The sequence below is a fragment of the Larus michahellis genome, chromosome 21 (assembly GCF_964199755.1).
Source record: "Larus michahellis chromosome 21, bLarMic1.1, whole genome shotgun sequence".
NCBI classification, from domain to species: Eukaryota; Metazoa; Chordata; class Aves; order Charadriiformes; family Laridae; genus Larus; species Larus michahellis.
This window is the reverse complement of record NC_133916.1, coordinates 6,769,819-6,791,196: the sequence shown is the minus strand read 5'-3', so window position 1 is coordinate 6,791,196 and position 21,378 is coordinate 6,769,819. Positions and strand designations below refer to the sequence as shown.

Here is a 21,378-nt window from a genome sequence, read left to right as displayed (position 1 = left end):
TTGCTTTAAAAATGAGAATGTATTCCAAGTAGTTTGATAGAGAAATATATCACCTTGTCGACTACCGCTAACAACAGTCCGTGAAGAACAGGGATCGTATTTTTAGCTTTGCAACTGTGGACAACTCTCCAACAATCTGTGTCTCAAGTTTATATAATCATTAAATCGGGACAGGGTTTTTTTCTATCATTTAAATTCCCAAGGGAAAGCTGTAACAGACAGGGAGCAGAGGAGACCCAGGTGCTGCCGCGCAGCCACGGCCGGTCCCCGCTGGAGCCACCGGGACTGGCAGCGAATGCCTTACTGCAGACTTGCCCAAACATCCCGCTTTTAACCCTCACCCCTCGACCACGGCATGTTTTATGGTCTAAATGCGACACAAGTACAGGTTAAAACCAAAATAAAAATATCCCATGTGCAGCTGGAGAGGGGCATACAAATTCTGCGGCCAGTTTAGCACAACTTTAAGCTCCCCTTTAAGCCAGAAGGACAGAAATAGAGGGCTCGCCTGCCCGCGCTGGGGCTCCCTGCCGTCATGTAGCCGAGCCCCCGTCCCTCAACCCAGCCTTAGTGGGGGAATAAAGGTGACGCCACCAGCAGCAGCCCACAGTTTTAAGCACCTTGGGGCATTTTTTTCTTCAACTCTTGAAACCTACATGAGCTGCTGTTGCTTAACTTCATAGAAATTGTGAAACTAAGTCAAACTGAAAGGGATTTTCCAGAATGTTAACTCTGAATACCTAAAAGCAGAGCAAGCAATGTCTATGTACTCTAGTACATTGGCAACAGTTTTGATTAGAATTCTGGCAGCTGTAAGCTCTTCTGCTTGAAAATTTCCCCGAGAAGTAACATTCACTTCCTTTTTTTTTTTTTTTTTTCCCCCCAAAAATCATGATTTTGGATGAGGAGGAGAGGGAAATTCCAATTAGCAATGATTTTCCCCTTGATAATCCTTAGAAATTAAAAGGCCGTGCATTTTTTATAGAGCATAAATGCAACTTATCGATCTGGTTTATCTTCGTCTTCCTACAGTTCCACAGTCTGTTCCACCCAAGAAAACACGGAAAGCAATCAAGTGAAGGGTTAACTTTAGCTGTGAACTCTTTCACTTCTTATTTATAGTAAAAATACTTGTGGGAAAGTTTCAGCTGGGAGCAGTACAAGACTAACTTCTCATTTCTTCTCTACAGTATTTGCTGATTATTTTTCTTTTCAGGTGCAACAGGAAACCAAGATCCTGAAACGCATGAGCCTTATTACAGTAAACCCCACATGCCTTAATTATCTTGTAGCTCTTTCACAAGTATGTTAATGTTATCTGTTTATACAACATGAATAGAGTGCTCAAGAAATTACTATGCTGCGCCCTAGCCAACTTTTCATTTGGCAACTGCTTATGCCCACCTAAATACAGTTAGACACAGTAGCATTCATTTCCATCCAGAGCTCTGGGTAGCGGAGTCGCATGCTGGGAAGCAACAGCTACGTTTCAAAATGGAATGAAGTTACGGGTGTTAAGTGTTTCTTTCGAGTCAAGAAAAGAATATGATCACGAAGCAGTGTAAAAAAACCCCAAACTTCTAGTGTTGTCATAAATGTTGTGAAACTGGTCCCATTAATTCTGAACGCTGTGGGGCAAAAATAAAGCAAAAGCTGAGCGTGTCTCCTTGCTCGTGCTCCCTTTTGCCATACACACACAGTCACTTGGCTACGGCCGGGCAACCGTGGGGCACAGAGCGCATCTCATCTCACTAACCCATCGCCACCCTGAGCCCCCTCCAACCCGCCCAGCACCTTGACACCCACTTTAAATACAGAGTGGTAATTTAGTAGGGTTCAGATTTCACCTATAATGAACAAACTTTGCTTCTACGCTACGAAACACCTGACACCTCAGGATTAATCTCCTTTTTTCTTTATTGTTTAACAGCAGCACCTCTTTGCTGCTGCTACTGTCACAACACTGCCTGGGAAGTGACAGAAAAGCACATTCAGCATCAGCCCCAAACTGCTCAGCTCCTTCCTGAAGGAAAAGTGAAGGGCCCCCCCCATGAACACAGAGGGAGGTGAAGGAAAGATGCAGGATATTTGTTCTAATGCACAAAAAAGAAAGGTGGCGCAGGCAGGACGGCAGAAGGATCTCTGAGGGACGGGCAGATGGATGCAAAGGCAGATGAAGCTGTCACCTGAAAGGTGGCTCCACGCGCCCGCTCTCCTGCATCTTTATTCAGCCGAGCACACGGGCGCTGCCTGAACTGCACCGACCATCTCCCGCCCCGTCACAACCGCGGGGCTGAATCAGGGCTCAGAGCAGCAAAACTTTCAGGGTATTTCCCAACCAGCGGAAGGAGCCGGGCAGAGGCGGGGGGGAAAATCGGACAAGGCCCTTCAGGAGATAACCCTGATGCAAAAAAGAGGCCGCCCCTCTTATAGAAGTTTCACCAGCTCATCAAGAAGTTTATAATTTGGGCGATGGGGAGAGAGAAGCATAAACAAGATAAATGAACACAGCACTGAAAGAGAGTGGGTGCAAGAACTTCACACTAACCTGAGATGTGACGTGCACCCTGTGAAATGCAAATCCCCGAGTACAATTCTATACATCTGAAGAAGGCAGTTTGTATTTATTAGTTTCTCCTTCCTACCCCAAGCACGGATGAAGCAATGAGTAGCAGAAGGTGCAGATACACCGCTCGGGGTGAGGAAGACTGCTAAGAGCATGTGACCTGACGGTTTTGCATAACTCGATGAAACGTTGGCCGTAACTGATGACACAATCTCCGTTAAGTAAGACGATAACAAAGACTTAAAAAAATAAAAATCAAAGCAGACACAGTCTGTAAACTGTAATCATAGACTTGTATTTTGTACAAACGCAGAGGACATCAGGAAAGCCAGAACACAAGGCTTCAGGGTTTCTTTCCCCCCCTAGAGCAAACGACTCAGGCAACTTTTTATTTTAAACAATGCATTATACGCTTACCAATTCTCAAATCTCCCCAACTGCCAGTGTTTTCACAGTTAGCAATTTCATTTGAAATACACTGAGAACATTAAAAAACTCATACCTTGGCATAAAAGATCTCTCATCAGTGTTAGCAGCCCTACTGAAGGTTTTTCCGGGCTCCCTATAAGGGACTGAAAAAAGAAAAAAAAAAAAAAATTAATAATTTTTCAAATGACAGTGTATGCAAACGTCAAATCTCCTCTTTATGGTTTCAAACGAAAACACGCCTGTTACAAAATTTGTTCTCTGCTTTATCAGTGGAGCTCTATGCAATTTCTGAATGCTTGAATCAAATAACCTTATAAACAAGAACTCCAGCACAATTTAACCTTGTGCCCAGGACAGTGAAAGATCCAGGGGGTCAGGTGGAAGCCAGTGGCAAAACACATTTTCTACTTGATTACGTCATTGAAAAACGCTTTACAAACTGGACTTGCAGTTAAGGTAAACCATAGGAAGAAGACACAAAATTGAACTTTCTTAGGTTAAAAAGTAAAAATCAATCTCACAACCGTAAGGTTCACATTTCTGCTTAATACAGGACTGCACTGGCTTTTGGAAGCCAGAAGCAAAACTCCCTGTGCTATGCAGCTCCTGGAGCCGTGTCAGCTCAGCCATCCAATCTGTCACGTTGGGTGACGAAGCGTCAGTCTGAACAGAGTAACCACGGCCCCTGCGTCTCGTTTTCCAGCACCACGGCGCATCCACCGCCCTGCTCAGGGTGGCAGGGCCGGACCCAGCCAAGCTGCTAAAGCAAAACACTTGTCTATTGTTTTCTTCACGTCAGTTTTTACCGGATTTGTGCAAAGTTGCCACTTCTGTCCACAATCCCCTCTACCTCTTATCTGATGACTGCATTTGCAAAAAGTTAATTTCCAAAGTCTCACTTTTTCTCTTTCCTCCACAATGCCTTCTACCTCAATACCATGGAGTTCATCCCCAGATACATATTGATGGCTATCCTCTCTCAATTTCTGACCGTTCATCGTTCAGCTAACCCAGGGGTGGGAATTTTAAAAACCAGTTCAAGGACCAACTCCTATTGAAAGTCAACAGAATCCAGGCTCCCACAACCCTTCTGCCAACTTACTTGAAACTCCCTCCCCACCACCTTCACACCCGCAGCACGCCGTGCCCGCGCCGGCGTGGGAAAACGTTACCCCAGAAACCCGGGGGAAACGTGTTTCTGAAGAACATGCTACAGATAACAGATCAGCAAAGATATTTAAAAACTGAGTCAGTACTAAATGAGTCAGAAGGCCACAGCTGGACTGAGAGGCGAGAGGGAGGCAGGGCAGAGCAGGAGCATCTGCTCCTCCACAGCTCCCACTCGCTGCGGCGAAGCCGCTCGGGCAGGTGCTGGCGTTTTGGGGCAGCCAAAGTGGGGCTGGGAACACCACCGAGGGCACGCACTGGGATTCCACTGCGCGCTGAGCACGTGTCCAATAGGTAGGTTTAAACAAGCACAGCCACTTTTTAACAGATTAACAGACTCCATCCATTCTGACAAACTGGATTAATCAAACCCTCACCTGAAAGCTGTCTGCTATGGATCTCCAAGCACTCAGGAGCTTCCTGCACTTTCCAGGCTCTTTCCTCCTCTCCCCCAGCTTGCTCTTCCCACAAGAAAAAGACAACCTTCTTCTGCAGGAGAGATGGGCGCTGCTTAAGTCAAATCACCATGTTCCCGTTGGACATCTCCCTAATACACTCTACAGGAAACTTCACTTACGAAAGACAAACTGAGGTCAGCCTGACCCTGCTTGATGTTGTGTCAAGTTTGCAATGCATTTTAAGGATGAAAATGTAGTGCTTTCTACTGTCAAGAATGCAGGAGAAAGCCAGCTGCGTCTAGAGCAGCCCAGCAACCCTGACTGATCACCAAGGGGAGAAACCATCACTCAACCGCTCGCAATCCAGTGACTGTCGCAACACCTACAAAATAAAATTATTTTACAGAATCCATCATGTTCTTTCTTCTAAAAAGCCCACAGTGCCTGTGTGCCCATGCTGTGCCTCTGCGGCCGAGCGGTGGGGTCTGGGCAGCACAGCCCCGTGCACACACAGCAGCACCAGGCAGCCTCACTGCACGCAGGAAGCAGACGCATCAGGCACTGATGCTATCGGGGTCTCTGATCCGACACCGGCATCCTGTCCCGTACTGCTCCAGCCGCCTAGGAGGCCTGCCGTGCCCTGGCCCCTGCTCCTTCCCCTGCCATCTGGGTGGCCCCACGCCGCAGCAGGATGGAGGGGGACAGGCCGTCCTCCCTGCCCTGCCTGGGCAGCGCAGACACCACGTGCGTGACACTGCCCAAAGAGCATCTACAAGCCGTGAAAAAAGGAAGAGAAAGGGAGAGCGCGGAGGTGCACCCAGACAGGGGATGCAGCATCTCGCCGGCCTCAAGAGCGGGGACAAGTTCCAGTGCCCCCGTGCCCCTGCCCAAGTAACCCTGCTGGTTCCTTGTTCACATGGATTAAAAGATCGTAATAGCTGCAGCATTGCTATCCTTTGTTCAGTAAGGCTGAACTTCAGCAGCACTGACACTTCAAAGAGAAATTGTACCCATGGCTACACCCTGCTGCTATGACAGATGAAGGGTCTTCTCTGCCTTCAGCCCCTTCAAGGCTCAGCTCCAGCTACACCAAAGTCTCTACGCACAACAAAATGCCTACAGCTCTGTGCCCCTCTCTGCTTTGGGGGTAGCAGACCAACACCCACAGATAAGCCCCGAGCGCAGCCTCACCCCAGCATCGATGGGGAGCCATCACCTTTCCCCAAGACCCCGGCCAGCGTCTCCTGCCCCGCTCCCAGGCTTTAGGTGGAAGACGAGGTAGTATTTCCCGATCCGACACGCTTGCCCTGCACTGCCAGAGCTCTGGGAACACGGCGAGACAAGCCCTTGGAAAGTGTCCCTGGTCCTTCAAACCCCAGATGAGATGGTCTGGCTGTACGTGGCTACTTGCTCTTCCCACAAGCATTTCTGAAAGCTTCCAAAGGATAAAAGAAGCAATTGTTCCCCTTTTAACGCTAGAATCATAGGAAGTTTAAATGAAAACCTAGTAATTTGTTTTTCTGAAAATATTTTTTTTTAGCAGCTCAGCATCCAACACCCCAGAGCCATGGGCATGTGCCACCTTGCAGCCACAGAAATCAAAACATTTTAGAAACAGATAATGAAGCTGTCATAATCCTTGTCAAATATTTTCCCAAATATAATAGGAAGTGAGTTTAGAGCAAAGCAGAGCTCATTCAGGAAGCTCCTGCTGCAAGCATTTGCTTGGATCCAATTTGTACAGACCTGAAAACAGGGACTTTTCATGAAAGCGCTGACAGTGTCTCAGGGATAGGACTGAAGACAGATGACAACTCAGCAACGCAGACTGCATTTTCACTCAAGAAGCACAAGGCACAGCCCTAGTTTAAAAAAGGGTGAGAGAAAAGGAACAGAAAAAAGCGAGGCCCCAAACGAGCACACACCAAACCACAAGCATCAGTTCCTAGAGCCAGCGTGAAACGGCCTCGCAAGGTGCAGCCGCTGCAGACACGTGCTCCGAGCCTGACACGAATTTTCCTCTCTTGCCGTTCCCTGGGAAGATGCTCCGTGCTGTCCCTGGGAGAGAGGGGAGGGAGCAAACACCACTCACCTGGCGTTGGGGAAGAAAAACGAGAACAACCTCCTGAGCGCTGGTTTGCTCATCACCCACACCTCCCTTTTTCTAGCAGTCTGGTTTTCACATGCGGAAACCAAAATATTTCACATTTTTGAGGGGAAACATGCTGTCAGCATTTTACAGATTTGGGAGAGAAACACGCAGATGTGTGCTTGAGCTCCAGCACCTCCGTCCCGGGCTGGCCGTGCCGCCCCAGCGGGCATCGCCTTCCCCACTCCTGGGAGAGGGGCAGAGCCTTGGGACGTTCCAGACACACGCCTTGGTTATTTTTACCCTGGCAGTTAAATACTGAATCATGGCTACTATAAACAAACCTGTTTAATTTTGAACTTGTAAATGTTGTTCATGCCAGCTTTTCAAGTTACTATAAACTAGGCCATGAAAAGGGGTGGATTTTAAAAAAAAAAAAAAAAAAAAAAAAAAACAAAACAAAAAAACCCGCCACACAACATTGCTCAATACTCCACCAAAATCCCTTCATTATTCACAGCCGTGTTTGCAAAACAAACTCAAATCCAGCAGTTCTGCAAAGACAGGATTTATGATGCTCAAAATCACACTAAAACTGACAGATCCTCTCCACAACAAAAAAAAAAACAGCCCTCAAACATCTAGAAATAAAAGCTACAGCAGGGAAGGCTGGGAACGCAAGACCCAGGCTCTCCCCTTGGCTTCACCGAGGGCCGGCACTTGCCAAACGTGGGCTGCAAACTGCCAGCAGCACCGTGCCGGTCCGGCCACCCAGCGACGGCTCCACTCACCGGCTGCTCTCTAATTAGTTATTTGTTATACACCATGTTCTTAGATATTAAATTACTCAATGAAGTTGAAAGCACATTAAATACTTCCCTGGTATTAATCAAAGCTGTCAACAATTACGCAATTGTTACACGCGAGCTACGGAAACGTGTTGGGAAGAGGGATGGTGGATCACAAATGAAAGGGTGTTTGTCTGCAAATTGCGCAATTAATTAACAGAGAGCTCCCCTAAAAAGTAACAAGACAAACACCACTATAGACTTACCTTGTTAGTTAGCATGTAATTTACTTAAATAATAAAAATCACTGCCACGGACTCACTTGCCAAGAACCTTCCCCAAGGCAGCTGATCTCCCTGTCTGTAGGGCACAGAGAAAACCTCCCGCACCTTGCCTGAGGCCACCAACAGCAGAAAAATGAGAGCTGGAGGAAAGACGAGACTAAGCAGAAAGCAGGACTTCAATGTCACTTCAAAGTACAACTTGACAAACTTCCATTCACACAAGCTTCAGAGTCTGCCTCTATTTTATTGCTCATTATCACTCCGCTGTCCGAGACCCAAGTAAATGCATTTTTTATATTAACTTTATATCACAGCATACATATTTTATACATCATGGCAGGAATCTTGTCCTCAATTTTACAATTTTTAGAGTAAAAACATTACCGTTTCCACTGACTGTGTTCAGCATCAAATCAAAGATAAATCAAGGCAACAAGTGTAGAAGTAACTGTGCATAACCGCGTTGTCGAGGAGTCAGCACCCAACTGCAGAGCAATTCTGATTCCGCACTGTACCTCCAGTCCCTCTTGCTTTATCAGCTTTTGTTCTCCTAAATTTAACGCCGGCCAAAGCCTGAGTTATTTCTTGTAAAACCAAGGAAAACATTTTGGTTCCAGGCAGGAATTTACATTGCCTAATCAACCTGTTTTATACTTCGGTAACTTCAGGATTAGCAAACAGGTTATTTTGGACATTCAGAAACACAGGTGCTCCTCGGGGGAAGCCTAAGTACGCCGAAGAACCGCAGCAACTCGTGAGTGAGCTCCAATTCCCTACAGTAAGACTTGGGAATTGAATCTAATCCTGAACCACTACTCTGCTAAAATGCCTTTTAATAAAGTAACTACAAACTGAAGGAGCTGTGATTAGTGAAAAGCGTAACAATGTTTCAATATTGTAACAGTCTTGTACTTCTAAAAGAGCACTTTCACCAATAATTCATAAATTCACAAACAAGAAGGCAGTAACATTTTAATAACATACCTCGTGCAAGTAAGAGGCATTCACTGTTCACTAATTTAAATCTAAATACGCTCTTCTTTTGTTTTTGAAGTACTAGATAAAAAGAAAAAAAAACACAGCGAGAAGCACACGTCAGAAGTAAAGCTCGTGACAAGCCAAATAAGCAAACAGGTATTTGGGAACACAGGAGAAAACGACCTTGTTCTGAGCTGGTATCTGAAGTGTTCAACTGGAACAGGCAAGGGACCGGCCTTCGAATCTTGCACACATCCATTCTTAAAAGCTCAAGTCCCGACCGCGCGCTCCTCTGAACCATGTCCAAACCGCCAGTTTCTGTGTAATTTCCCATCTTCCGCGCTGTATCGGGAAGGTTGCCCATGCAGGGCCAAAGCCATAAAAGCCTGGGCTAAGAGTAAAGTCCTCCAGCACCAGAGTCGTCCTTTCTGGCTGCAGTTGTGCTGAACGGGAGCTCTCGGCAAATTAACTACACACACACAAACAACCCAGGCAAACGAACGGCTTTGAAAAGAGTAATTCTGTAATTTGAGTAAGTGATTTGAAGCAAAGCATATCGAGACTGATCTTCCTCACTCTGTAATCTTTTCTGCAGCCAGCTTCATGCTGAACTTGCAATTTTAAATATCATAAAGTTAACTTCTGTGGAAGTGACTGCCTACTTATTTGTTTTAAATTGCTTTGCTATGGAAGCACTCTGGGCAAGGAACAAGTACCCTGGGCAGCTAAAGCTTGCCATGCTGAAACGGCTAATTTATTTTTTGTCCTATTGGTCTGCATTTGCAGAAAGTTGCTAGGGATGTGTGCCAGACAGACAAAGACGGGGAAAGGAAGCCAGAAGCAAAACTCAAAGCCCAACACACTCTGCAGCCCCAAATTAGACCAAACGCTACGTCACTGGCTGTAGTTGGCAGCGTCCCCTCGGAACGGGCTGCAGCACCGCTGCAAACTCAATGCTAATGAGCACCGATCTGCAAACAGCAGGAAAGACATCCACCTAAACGGCACAGATTTACAAAAAACCAGGCTTTTCTCAATTATGTATATAAAACAGCTTTATATGAAGCATTGTGTAGCCACACTACGGCAACCGACCCGCCGGTGACTGGCCCAGCTGGTGCCTGGGTGGCAGAGCCGAGGTCCTCCTGAGCGACGCCACGGCCCCATGCAGCCATTTCTCCTCATCAAGGGCTACTGGAGTATTTTCGGCAGAGGGGTTTACACAATTCGGAGGAGTTCTCAACAGCTTTTTCAGAAGAAGAAAAGAAAAACATTTCCTTTCCCCCTTCCTCACCAGCAAAACATATAAATGTTAAAGGGCATAAACATTAGACACAGAAGCCATTTATGGGACTTCCTCCATCTGTCGTCTACCACATCCACAACTTGCCACTGATTTTTAAGTCCCATAAAGTTTTTTCTCCAGTTTCTTTTGCGGAAAAAAAAACATTCTGACCTTTTCTAATACAGATTAAATTCCAGACAGACTCTAGGAGGCTCAGTCATAGCAAACCACCAACTACATTATACTTGGTAAGAATAATTTGTTGTGCTGATAGTAGCTTGGCAACGTTCTTAACTATGTTCTTCCTGGTTTACATAATTAGAGTAAATAAGTGACATGAGGTAGGTAGATTGTCGCTGCAATTTCAGCCTGCACTTTGATTATTCTATTTCTGCAGCAACAGGGACCAGACACTGGCCACAAAGTCCAGGCACTGGTGACTGCTCAGGGCTGGAATCCAGTTGGTCCATACTTGGCCTCCAGCATCGCATCTTCGATGGAGAAACTGATACAGCTTCCTCCCAGTTAAGGTTTCTTTGAAACCTCTTGAAAAAATTGTAGAGGTTTAAAGTGCTTTTCAAGTGTATTTCTACCCCTCAGTGATAAATTCTAAGACTAATATTAAGCCTCTAAAAATGCGTCACCTGTTAGCATGGACCACTGCCCAGCCTTTCAGGAGACTGGGATAACTTACAAATTCCAGAAAATATTAAGATTCTTTAAATCTTACTGGCAAAGCTGCAATAATCAGTTTGTGTGTATACACCGGATTTGACCACGTAGCCCTATCTAAAGGTCAGGTTTACATATGCAGTCTAGAGATTTTCACTGCCTTAAAAAAATACTTTAATGTGCCAGCCACAAGCGACCAAAATACCTACTGTTCCCACGCAACTGCAGCTAACTAAACGTCTGTTTTAACAATGATTTTTTGAATGAAAAGCCCCACTTACCAGATGGCCACTTATTAATACTACACTGTTTATCAGTTTAAATAAAACCCTTACAGCAATGAGTATCCATGTAATGAGTACCTCAATGCAGTTAACGATGGATGGATCTTAGCACTGTAAAGTAAGAACTGCACCTCTTGAAATGTTTTCATGGCAAATTTTAAGGCTTGATAGGAACCTGAATAGCAGTAATTTAATGTACAGAATTAACTTAAAATAGAGGAAAAAGTAACAGTTTCACTACTTTTCATAAAGAAATGGAGTTATTTAATATGGTACTTAATCCTTCAGTATTTAGCTCAGTCCCTTAATGCTGCTTCCTGGAACCTGGGGGTAGAGGGGGGTGGAAACTGAATCTTCTTTTACGACAAAAATGAAATTTTCTTCTACGTGAGGGTTTTAACTTAAGAAATATTCAAAAATGTTATTAACACTTCAGTGCTGGAGCCTGAAGGGCCTCACAGCGAGAGCTTTCAGGCCAGGAGGGTGGAGAACCTAACGAAACCGCTGGCGGATCTGGCCTCTGCACCGGGGTTTCGCTGAAGTTTTTAAATCCTCCTGAACCTGCCAGGCTTGAAAGGGCAAAACTACGGTGACAATTCATCCTGGAATTTCCTTTATGGAAAATAAAAGGTGACACTAACCTCTAAAGGAAATAGCTCTGATAGTTTAAATCAGTTTTATATAAGCCATTTCAGTACTTATAGGTCAAGCTTGATTACAACCAAAATAGATTATTATACAGCTGTCTTTAAACAACAACAACAGAAAAAAACCCGGGCAGCTGGACTCCTGCTCCCAGAAGAGGAGACACTATGTTTAACTCACGAGGAAAGGAGGACACATCCTACAGCAGCTAACGATGAGTACCACTGGCATCAGCCAGCTCTCCCCCTCCGCCTCATGAACAGTACTCAAACAGGAACAAAAAGTCTTCTTTTTTTTTTTTATATGTCTTTGAAATGATAAGACGTAAGGCAACAGGAAAAAAATCTCTCCCATATTAGTATGCAAATTTGTGCAGCATATGGCCTGGAGACAGTCAGTTCTGCACTCTGAGCAAGACCTGAGAACATACCACACTTAATTTGAATGTTAATTGCCGTTATCCGCAATTTCTGTGCTTTCCATTTTGGTTAGCATACCTTTCCATCCAAGTTAAAACTACCATTCAACTGTTTTTTCTAAGTAAATATACAAATACATCAGCCATACGTTAGCCTGAGTGCTAAATCGAGTTGTACTTGGTGTCGTGTTCATGCTGAGGGTTTAGAGCGACAGCTCATTTAACAGATAGAGGCTACAAAGTACTGAAATTACAGAACAAAGGAAAAGACCCACTTTCTCGGAATCACACCATTGAGGAAAGTGCCCTGGAGCATTAAAACATCTGTTTGATCATTTTAAATGAGATTCCTGAAAAAGCTATATTCTAAATTTCAGTGCATTCTAGCGATCAATATGCCAATGCAGCGTATTCGTGAAACAAGACAAAGATGTAATAATACTGTAATGCCTATGACTTTATAAGGGATCTGATGAGTTAAAAGCCCTAAATGCATGAATATTTCATGAGAAAGGCTGTCTGGAACTGTTGCAGTCCATATATTTAATCTTAATGTTATTTTCAACTACAATTAGTGTTATAATCCAAAGCAGAAAGCAACAGTTGGCTAAACTGATTTTATCTTCACCTGTATTTATTTCATAAATCCATCGAGATTTCTGCTCTTCAGGCCCAATGCGCAGTAACGGTTACCCAGCACAGTACTAACACATGGATTCTCAGGGCAAAGCAAGACGTGCTGGAATGGGACTACTTATGCAAAAAGGAGAATTGCGCCAGAAATAACCTTACCCAGTGAACTATGATTTACTTTAAACTGTCACATGGGTAGGTGGCATATAAAAAGATATTATTCTGCATGTCAGCTGTCTGTAATGAAAATCTTCCTCTTCTCAGCTGCCCCTCCCTACAACTTCAAGTTTATTTGCACTAGAGAAAAGAATATTACATAAAAAGCAACATAAAAGGCACTGCAACCAACACATCCAGCCAAACTGCTCCTCCCACGCACTCAGTGCTTTCCAGAGTAAGGGTCTGTTGCCAGCTAATGTGTTAAAAGTGTGAGAGATGCCCGATTCCATACAGATTATTCACTTGGACAAAAACTAATAGCTGTCTGTCTTCTAGAAGCACGGAGCACTCACAACTACAGCCACAGCCCGCTCCGGCCACAGATGCTCAGATCTTTTCGAGCAGATTTCATAGCTATGAGTTCACAAGCACTACCCTAATTTAAATATGACAAATTCAAATTTTTTCAGTATTAGAACACTCCAGAACACAACGTCGTTGGATGCAACAAATGTTTCAACAAAAAACCCCCAAACATTCCAGCCAGCCTGGAGTTTGCCGTTCCAGCCACTCTCTGCAATGCTCCCGCAAGCAGCAGTTAAGCAAAGCAACCGATTGACAAATGTGATGTGTGCTACTAGATGCAGCGCGTTTCCAAAAAGCAGGTTTTTCCCAGTAACTTTTGACAGGGCAACAATTACCTATTACAGAAATGCTCGTCCTACTTCTTACGTGAGAGTATGAAGCACCAGGCCAGCAGTATTTTTGACTGCCTCATTTAAGCAATTAATAAAGACCTGATTCAGGCAGAACACAACCACTGCTGTGGACATATCCAGACCTCTTGTTTCAGTGCCCCAGATGGATTTAAATACTTTCCATCTTATCAATATTCAAAATAAATAACAAACCATAATGACTCGGGCCACCTGCTCAACAGGACTGCTATTGCCTGGCTCCCCATATTTTCAGTCAAACAAAGTGAAAGGGGTGAGAAAGCCATGTCAACCACCTGCAGCCTGGGCTGTAAGCAGCCCTGAGGCTTCCTTTTTTGCTCTTTGTCCTATGTTACCTGCTTCTTCTCCATTACAAAAGCACCACGGAGGGTCAGACTTTCCCCCCAGATAAAGGACTTTGTTCATCAAAAGAAAACAAACAGCAGTTTTCAAAACATGCTAAGGTCTGCTTTTGTCAGCATCGGGATTTCTCAATCAAAAAAATTAAATATGCGCTTTCCCCTGGGTTCACGTCAAGCCACTACAGCTGCGCTGAGGAAGCGCCTGTTCAGGTAGAGCAGGTATTTCCCAACACAACACCCAATACCTGCTGGACCACTCGTGGCGCAGAGCGGCAACACACATCAAAACATCGTCTTCATGTGGCCACATTCAGATTCACACAGAGCTACCCTACCTGCTCCAGCCAGCTGACACGGTGAGAAAACAGCCCTGTGCCGTGCCCTGTGGACTACCATCACAGGAGAAACGGCACCAACACAGTCTTAAATCTCACCTTTAACTAGAGGTACTGGCTGCTACAGTGTTGTGAGTGCAACCTGCAAATACAGAAGTTATAAACCCCAAAATGATTAGTGATCAAAATTAGGGAAGGCTTATGGTGTCCTGTTTCTTCCCACACACACCTCAAAGGATCTTCCCACAACAGATTAATGCAATTTAAGTTTAAACACACCGTTTCTGATTAGGAATGTAACACTCAGTGCCTCCTCCTTGAACACCACCCATCTTCCCACAGCCTCTTCATTTTAATATCATTAAATCGACTACTTCAGACAACCTTAATTATTGCAGTATTGGCAAGGGGAGAAGTGATCTCTCAGTAACCACTTTCTGTCCTTTTCAGAGCTTTGGAGATGAGAACTTGTTTCATATCAAACCTGGAAGTGAAACGGCATCCGTAGGTCTAGCGCCAGAACAAAGAGCTCCAGCGTAACCAGGTACCAGCAGCTGCGCAGGTACATGCTCTCCTGACTGATGCTCCACTCTTGCCCAGGTCTGCACAGCTTCTCCCTGCACTCCCCTTTCTTCAGAAGAAGGGAGCTCAGAGAATAGGCAATAATTAACAAAATTATCGCTATCACAGGAAAGCACAGGTATCTTCTGATAATGTGCCATTTATCTCCAAATGGTTTCGGTCAGCCAGCAGACGTGTAAACCCAACTCACAGGTGATGTCTTTAAAGTCACCAATACAACAAGCAGTGCCAACTGAAAAACACGCAGCGAAGACGCTAAATTTGTTGCAACAGAAAGGTAGCTTGATATAAACTCCCGTAAATGCAGGCTGCTCCTTGCAAACAACACTCCGTTACCACTGAGGACAGAGAGCAAACATTCACCTATTTATCCACCATGCAGAGAAGCTGCAGGTCAAGCTCTTTCCAGACGTAGGAGGAAAAGCAGATAGCCACCACGCCACCTCTAGCACAGTCCCAGCAGAAGACTGACAGAAAGATACTGCCCTAAGTCAGATGTAGTCAGGAACTGCAGAATCTTGTTCTCTTGGCAACTCCTTCCCTCTACCAGCACCTGTGCTTGCACAACCGCACAGTGAGTCAGAGCAAGAAGTGACCTGGCTGAAAACTACATATGTATTTTTGGGACTAGCTCAGTTTTCAGATACCTAAGCTTCCTGAGTTACCTCAGCATCTAAGAGCAAGTGTCAGAGCAAGGGGGACACCGGGCTGTGCTACTGCATTTAGCAACCATGAAACCACAGTCTGGAGCTCTGGCCACTGGACCTCTCACTGCATCTCACCCACGCAACCAAGCGATACAACAGTGCCACACGAACGCAACAAAACAGGGGCTAATTCAGACTGCAATGAATCTCCAAAGGTCTCTGCTACAGCCCTGGCTCCAAAGAGGGCTAGCTTCAGAGTCACTCAAGACCTTGCCCAGTGAAGTTCTTCCTATCTCCAATGGCAGAGACTCCAAAAGGTCCTGGGCAGCCCGCTCCAGTGCTTAACCACTCCCACAAGAACAGTCTGTCCTTGCTTTAACTGAAATTTCCCTTGCTGTCACTTGTCATCGTGGTCCCTCGTCCCTTCAGCATGTAGCACTGCCTTCCCTTGCCACGACAGGCTCCAAGAGACAGGCAGGGCCACTCACTCGCCGAGACGTCTGAGGATGTTGGGGTAAAACCAGACTCCCACCATGAGGTTCTAGAACCCACCTGGCTCATCCACGAGCAGCTTTCGTCAAGCGTTCTCAATTCTCTTTGCTTCTAACGATACAGGGTAAACTGGTCTTAACGGGCACGAAACAACTACTTTACCCATCATACCATATGTGATTTGAAAAATCACTTTTTTTTTTGCACATGGCAGATACTATCTACTACCTACTCTGCCCTCTCAGGACTGTCACCCACAGCAAATCCACGCTGACCTTGGAGGATGCTTTTCCATGGCCTGCTCTGACACCTGAGCAAAAGCAAATCAACTCAAAGCACACTCAGCTGGAGCCTTTGAGCTTACGTTAAAGCCACTTAGTCCCGTAGTTGCTTTCAGTCCTGGTGATACCCTATGAAATACAAATAAACCATCGTTTTTTACATACTATAACCAAATTCCTAATAATTCCTTCTTACATTGCTGTATCAAATGCTGTATTGAATGCCAGGTTTACTACACACCAACCTTAAAAAGCGTATTATTTACATTTTTTAAAAACTCAAGGGTACGGCAAGAAAAACCATCACTTATGCTAAAAGCTTGTCTATTTTATGAATCAAAAGCAACCATGCATTCTGCAGAGCTTGTTTAAGTATAAATCAAGAAATCTAAAGGAGAAAGGGAAAAAAAAAAAAGATGCATCCAAGGAACCTATATTACTTATGATATAGGATTGTCTTCCAGAGAATCAGTCAGGAGGAACACCAGGCCATGGGCTAATACCGCTGTACTCTTGTTCCAACCTGCCGTTCCCAAACAAAAAGCTACATCCTCCTTTATCCTCTCTGCACTTATGATACTAGGATAAAATCCAAGGAGAAACCTGTTTGAGAGGTGAGCTTTTTAGGGCATTAATTTATACCCAGAAAGCAGTCTAGGAACCCAAATAATCTCAAATCCTGGCTGCCACCAGGCTTCAATACTGTAGCAAATAACACAAAGCATCTCACACGTGTTTTAGCTTCCGAACAAGACAGACTGGATCAAACAAGATAGCTCGGCAAGATTAACTTTTCTTTCCAACTTTCTAACATCCTTACTTATCTTGGCCATTAGGTGTCATGTTTCCAGGATCAGAAGCGTTTGCAAAGTGCAAACACAAATGCCTAAGTAAAAATTTGACCCTGGGATTTAGGAGCAACCGTTTTAGAAGATGCTTTCATTAAAATTCTGTTTAATTTCCTATTACCTTTTAAATAAAAGAGTAAAACCAAATCAGTAACTACTTCAGAGCTCAGCATAAAATGAATTCAGTCTGTACTATAACCACTATCTCCTCTTTAAACAACAAAATAAATTCATGGCCAAAAAAAAATAATCCAAACACAACCCAGGACTTGACCGAGTTTTAAAAGTTAGGTCTCTCTTGAACCTGCTTCTGCAGAACTGAACACACAAAGCTACCAGAAGCGCTTGACACGTAACATTAATCTGGCTCATCAGAATTGAAAAGAAAGCAGTAAAATAGGAAGTCTCCCATAGTATCCTCAAAGAAGTTTTGATCCGGATCCCAGGTAGCCCCAACTGACCGAGCCCACAGCTCTCTGCTGAGCTGGTTCCAGCAAAGCTGCGAATAACACCGGACCAAGGGGAATTCTGAACTTCAAACAGCTACAGGTAAAATACATTTCAAATACAAAGAGTAAAGATTTGAACTTTACGTATGTTCAAAAGATTTGCTTCCTTTTCTCTAGTATAAACACATAACACATCCCTGTTCTCAGAATATTAGGATTCCTCTTTAAGACGATTTTTTTAAAGCCTCTGTAAAGTTACACACAAGCAATCTATTCTCTAAATACTAAGTACAAGTTCAAAGTGCGACTGAGTACACTGTACACGCGCATGGTATGAGAAGAAACACTGCAATATACAGTACAAACAAATGTTTAGAGTTGTTTATGCCTAAGACTATGATTCAATATACAATTACAACTTTTATGTTAGAGTATGTCCGCATGTTACACTACTGCTACCTAATTACATCTCAGTTTTTTTAAGAACAGTCCTCAGACTGGATGAACAGCCATGAAATGTATCACAAATAGTCTATGTCTGTATATTTGCAGCTTCTGGTTTCAAATGTAAACCATTTTGATAAACTGCGTAAACATTAGCCTCCAAATAAAAGCGTTAACGTGTCACTGGAATTATACTGTGCTAGTAGTTTAGTCCCTTTGGCACAGTCCTCTTAAAATCTTCGGCAAAGCTACTTACCCTAAAAACGGCCACACCACAGCCCAGACACGTGATGAGAGACACCCGCTCCGCTTCCTCCCAGTCCTCGGAGCTGCGGCTCTTGGCTCTGCCAGCACCAGTTGGCCCCACTCAGTGCCATCAAGGTTTCTTTGCACTGTACATGGTCCCTTGATGAGACCAACTACACCCTTCTGGACGCACTCTCCCTACGTTTATGAAGGCCACAAGAAATACCTACTTTTAAGAAGTATAACTCACTTTTCTGTGGATGATCTTAGCCTGACAGAGCACAAACACTCCTCTCCTCCTCGTGCGTAGAAAATACTGCGCATGAAAACAGATTATTTTTAGCAGCAGCGTATGCGAGAGCAGCACTTCCTGTCGACTCCACCTTGAAGAACGACATACGCATTCTCATGTCCAAAAAACTGGGATTTCACAACTTCTGCTACCCGGCACAGCAGAGGGAAGGAAGGGACGATCCGCTGAGAGCTGTCAGCGACAATTTCCCCATTTCTAACTCAGCACTAAAAACTTTTGTTGGAATATGTTGTCATTCTTCAGGCAATCACATCAATAAGTCGATAGCGTTTTTTCTGCCACAATGATGAACAGAACATTAAATGTTTTGATTTATTATACTGATCTTTTCCATAGCAACAGGATGTGAGCATGGCATTCCCAGTGTAATGAAGTCACTATAGCAACGTGATAATGATGTCAGAATAATCAGACAGCATTTCATACTTGGGACATAGTGAACTCCACTGCTTCTATAAATTAAAAAAATTGCAGATATCACAAACGCAGGAGAGCTCCATCTAAAACTTCCCCGTAAGTTGCCTCATTTTGGGTAACTTCTCATTAAAGGCACAGACTTTGACTGCTAACGCACAACTTTCTGTTTCTCTATAGCTTCTTCTGTCACTTTCTTAAAGTCTCATGAATTCCCACATTAAAGCCCTTTCAGAATCCAAGGGATCTGCTAGCACCAGTGAGAGTTAATAACAGACCGTTTCAGTAAGAAAAAGCAACGACAAAAATCACAACAGTGAAGCATTTGACGGCAGGCATCCATGCTCAACTAAACAGCCGGTTTTCTCAATTTAACTCTTCAAATTGTGGTGTCTCTTTTTATGTGGAGCAATACTACTACTCCGACAGAATTACAAAAGCAACAGAAATTACAGAGTGCTGATATAATACTCTGAAAGCAGACAGGCGTTTTCAAGTCAAAGGACTATTTTAAGAAATATTATCTCTCCGCTATGCTACTGAAAGGGAAAAAAACAGGAGTTTTCATAGTTTGCCCTTCCTGTTTGCAGCTCTTTCCAAGTTGTGTGCAAAGCAAAACCCAAGTGCCAATTCCAGTTCTGTGTTGGTCGGTATCACCCAAACCCCAGCCCTGCCGCTGAGGAAGCCTCGCAGAAATCCTTGCACGAAAACCACCCCTATTGTAGCTCAAATATCGGAAGCAAAGACACTAATTAATGAGAAGTATCTAAACGCAAAAGTTTTCCTGCACAGAGAACAGTTTCTCTCTAAACTGCCTCTTTAAAGCGACTGAAGGAAGTACAAGAAACCACCTCAGAGCTGAAGTGGTGGGAGAGAGCCAGTCCCCGGGCCGGGAGGACGAGGGTGGACCAGCGCGTTGCTCTGCATGGCTTGCGCCGAGGGCACCAGGCCATCCCCTTGGCCTGGCTCATCCCACCTGCCCAAACACCCTGCCCAAAGCCCCCCCTGCCCAAACCCCCCAGGCCCTCCGTGCGGGGCAGAGCAGCGGGCACAGGGCAAAGGCTGGCCCTCGCCCGGCCCACCCCGCCCTGACGCCCCGCTCTCCCCGTACCTCCATGGTCTCCAGGCCGGCAGCACCCGAGCTTCGCGCCCCGTTACATCCCGGGGAGCGGCGGGACGGCGCACACCTGGCTGCACCAAACACCAGAGGAATTTTGGTGCTTGCCCGCGGCACGGCGAGACCCTGCGCTGCGCCGAGGGCCGGCCGCCCCCGCCTCGGCCCCGGCGGCCGCCCGGCGCCTGGCCGCCTTCCCTCGCCGGCCGAGCCGCACAAGATGGACGATGTCCAGCCCGCGCCGGGGGACGGGGCAGCCCCGGCACCGCGGCGGGACGGGCAGCGGGACGCCTCGCACCGCCCCGGCCGGGGCCCAGCGCGGGCGGCCGCCTCCCGCGGGCTGACCTCCGCCCGCCCCGCCGCGGCCGGGGCCGGGGTGAAGCCGCCTCCCCCCTCGCCGCCGGCTGGGCTTCGCCGCGCCCCCGGGGAGGGAGCGTCAGCCCGGCCCCGCTGACACCGCCTCGCTGCCTCGACCCCCGCCGCCGCCGGACCCCCCCGCCCCGCCGCGGCCCCGCGGCCTCGCCGCGGCCAGGCCCCAGCGGGGGCGCCCGGAGACCGGCCCGCCGCCACCGCCGCCCGCGGGGCCCGGCCCCGCCGCGCCCGCTCCCTTCCCCCGCAGCCCCGCTCACCCGCCGCCGCCCGGGCCGCCCGCCGCCGCCTCCCGCCGCCGCTCGGCTCGGGGCTCGGCTGCTGTGCGCGGCGGCGGCGCCGCGTCCGCTCCGCCCTCACCGGCCGCGGCCTGGGGAGGAGCCAGCGGGGCGGGCCGGGGCGCCCAGCGGAGCGGCGGGAGGGGACGTGACCGCCGAGGCCCGTGAAAAGTTCCGGGCGGCGGCGGCGGCGCCCGCGGGCCCGGGCAGGTGCTGTCGGCCGCCCCGCGGACCCCCCGGGCGCCCGCCCACCCCCCGGGAGAAGGGCATCGGCGAGGGGAGTCCCGGCTCCGACGCAGGGGCTATGGCGGCCACTGGGCTTGGGCCTCCCCTTGGGCACTCGCCACCCGAGCGGCTCCAGGGCCCACGGGGACCCGCCGCCTGCCCGGGCACCGGCTCCTCGCCCACCCCCGAGGGAACCGGGCCAACCCATGGCACCGGGTGACAGCAGACAGAGCAGGGACCCAGCAGATAGCGAGGCCCCGAATGGTGCCTTATCAAGGGCAGGGTGCGGGGCGATGCCTGCACGGGGGACGGGTGGCAACTTCGAGGCACACGGCCACTGCGGGCACAGGCCTCCCCGCCATGGGACTGCCCTCCTCTTGTCACCCCCCATGGCTTAAAACATGTTCCCTGAAACACAGCACTTAATAATGGTGTTATTTATCTTTTATTATTAAAAAAAAAAAGCAT

The 21,378-nt window shown here is 46.7% G+C and overlaps 1 protein-coding gene across 6 annotated transcripts in view; it reads right to left on the bottom strand.

Moving 5' to 3' along the window:
• Positions 1–20,804, bottom strand: part of RAP1A (RAP1A, member of RAS oncogene family) — a 40,597-nt gene extending 19,793 nt beyond the window's left edge. For 2 of the 6 annotated variants that reach the window (XR_012584333.1, XM_074564046.1), the window contains exons 1-2: positions 20,668–20,804; positions 3,069–3,138 (exon numbers count right to left, since the gene is read on the bottom strand). The gene's annotated coding sequence lies outside the window, so the exon portion shown is untranslated. Of the gene's footprint in view, positions 1–3,068; positions 3,139–18,207; positions 18,556–20,035; positions 20,400–20,667 lie in introns of those variants that run through there. The other 4 variants (XM_074564047.1, XM_074564048.1, XM_074564049.1 and 1 more) reach the window with 4 other exon arrangements.
• Between the last annotated feature and the right edge of the window lie 574 nt (positions 20,805–21,378).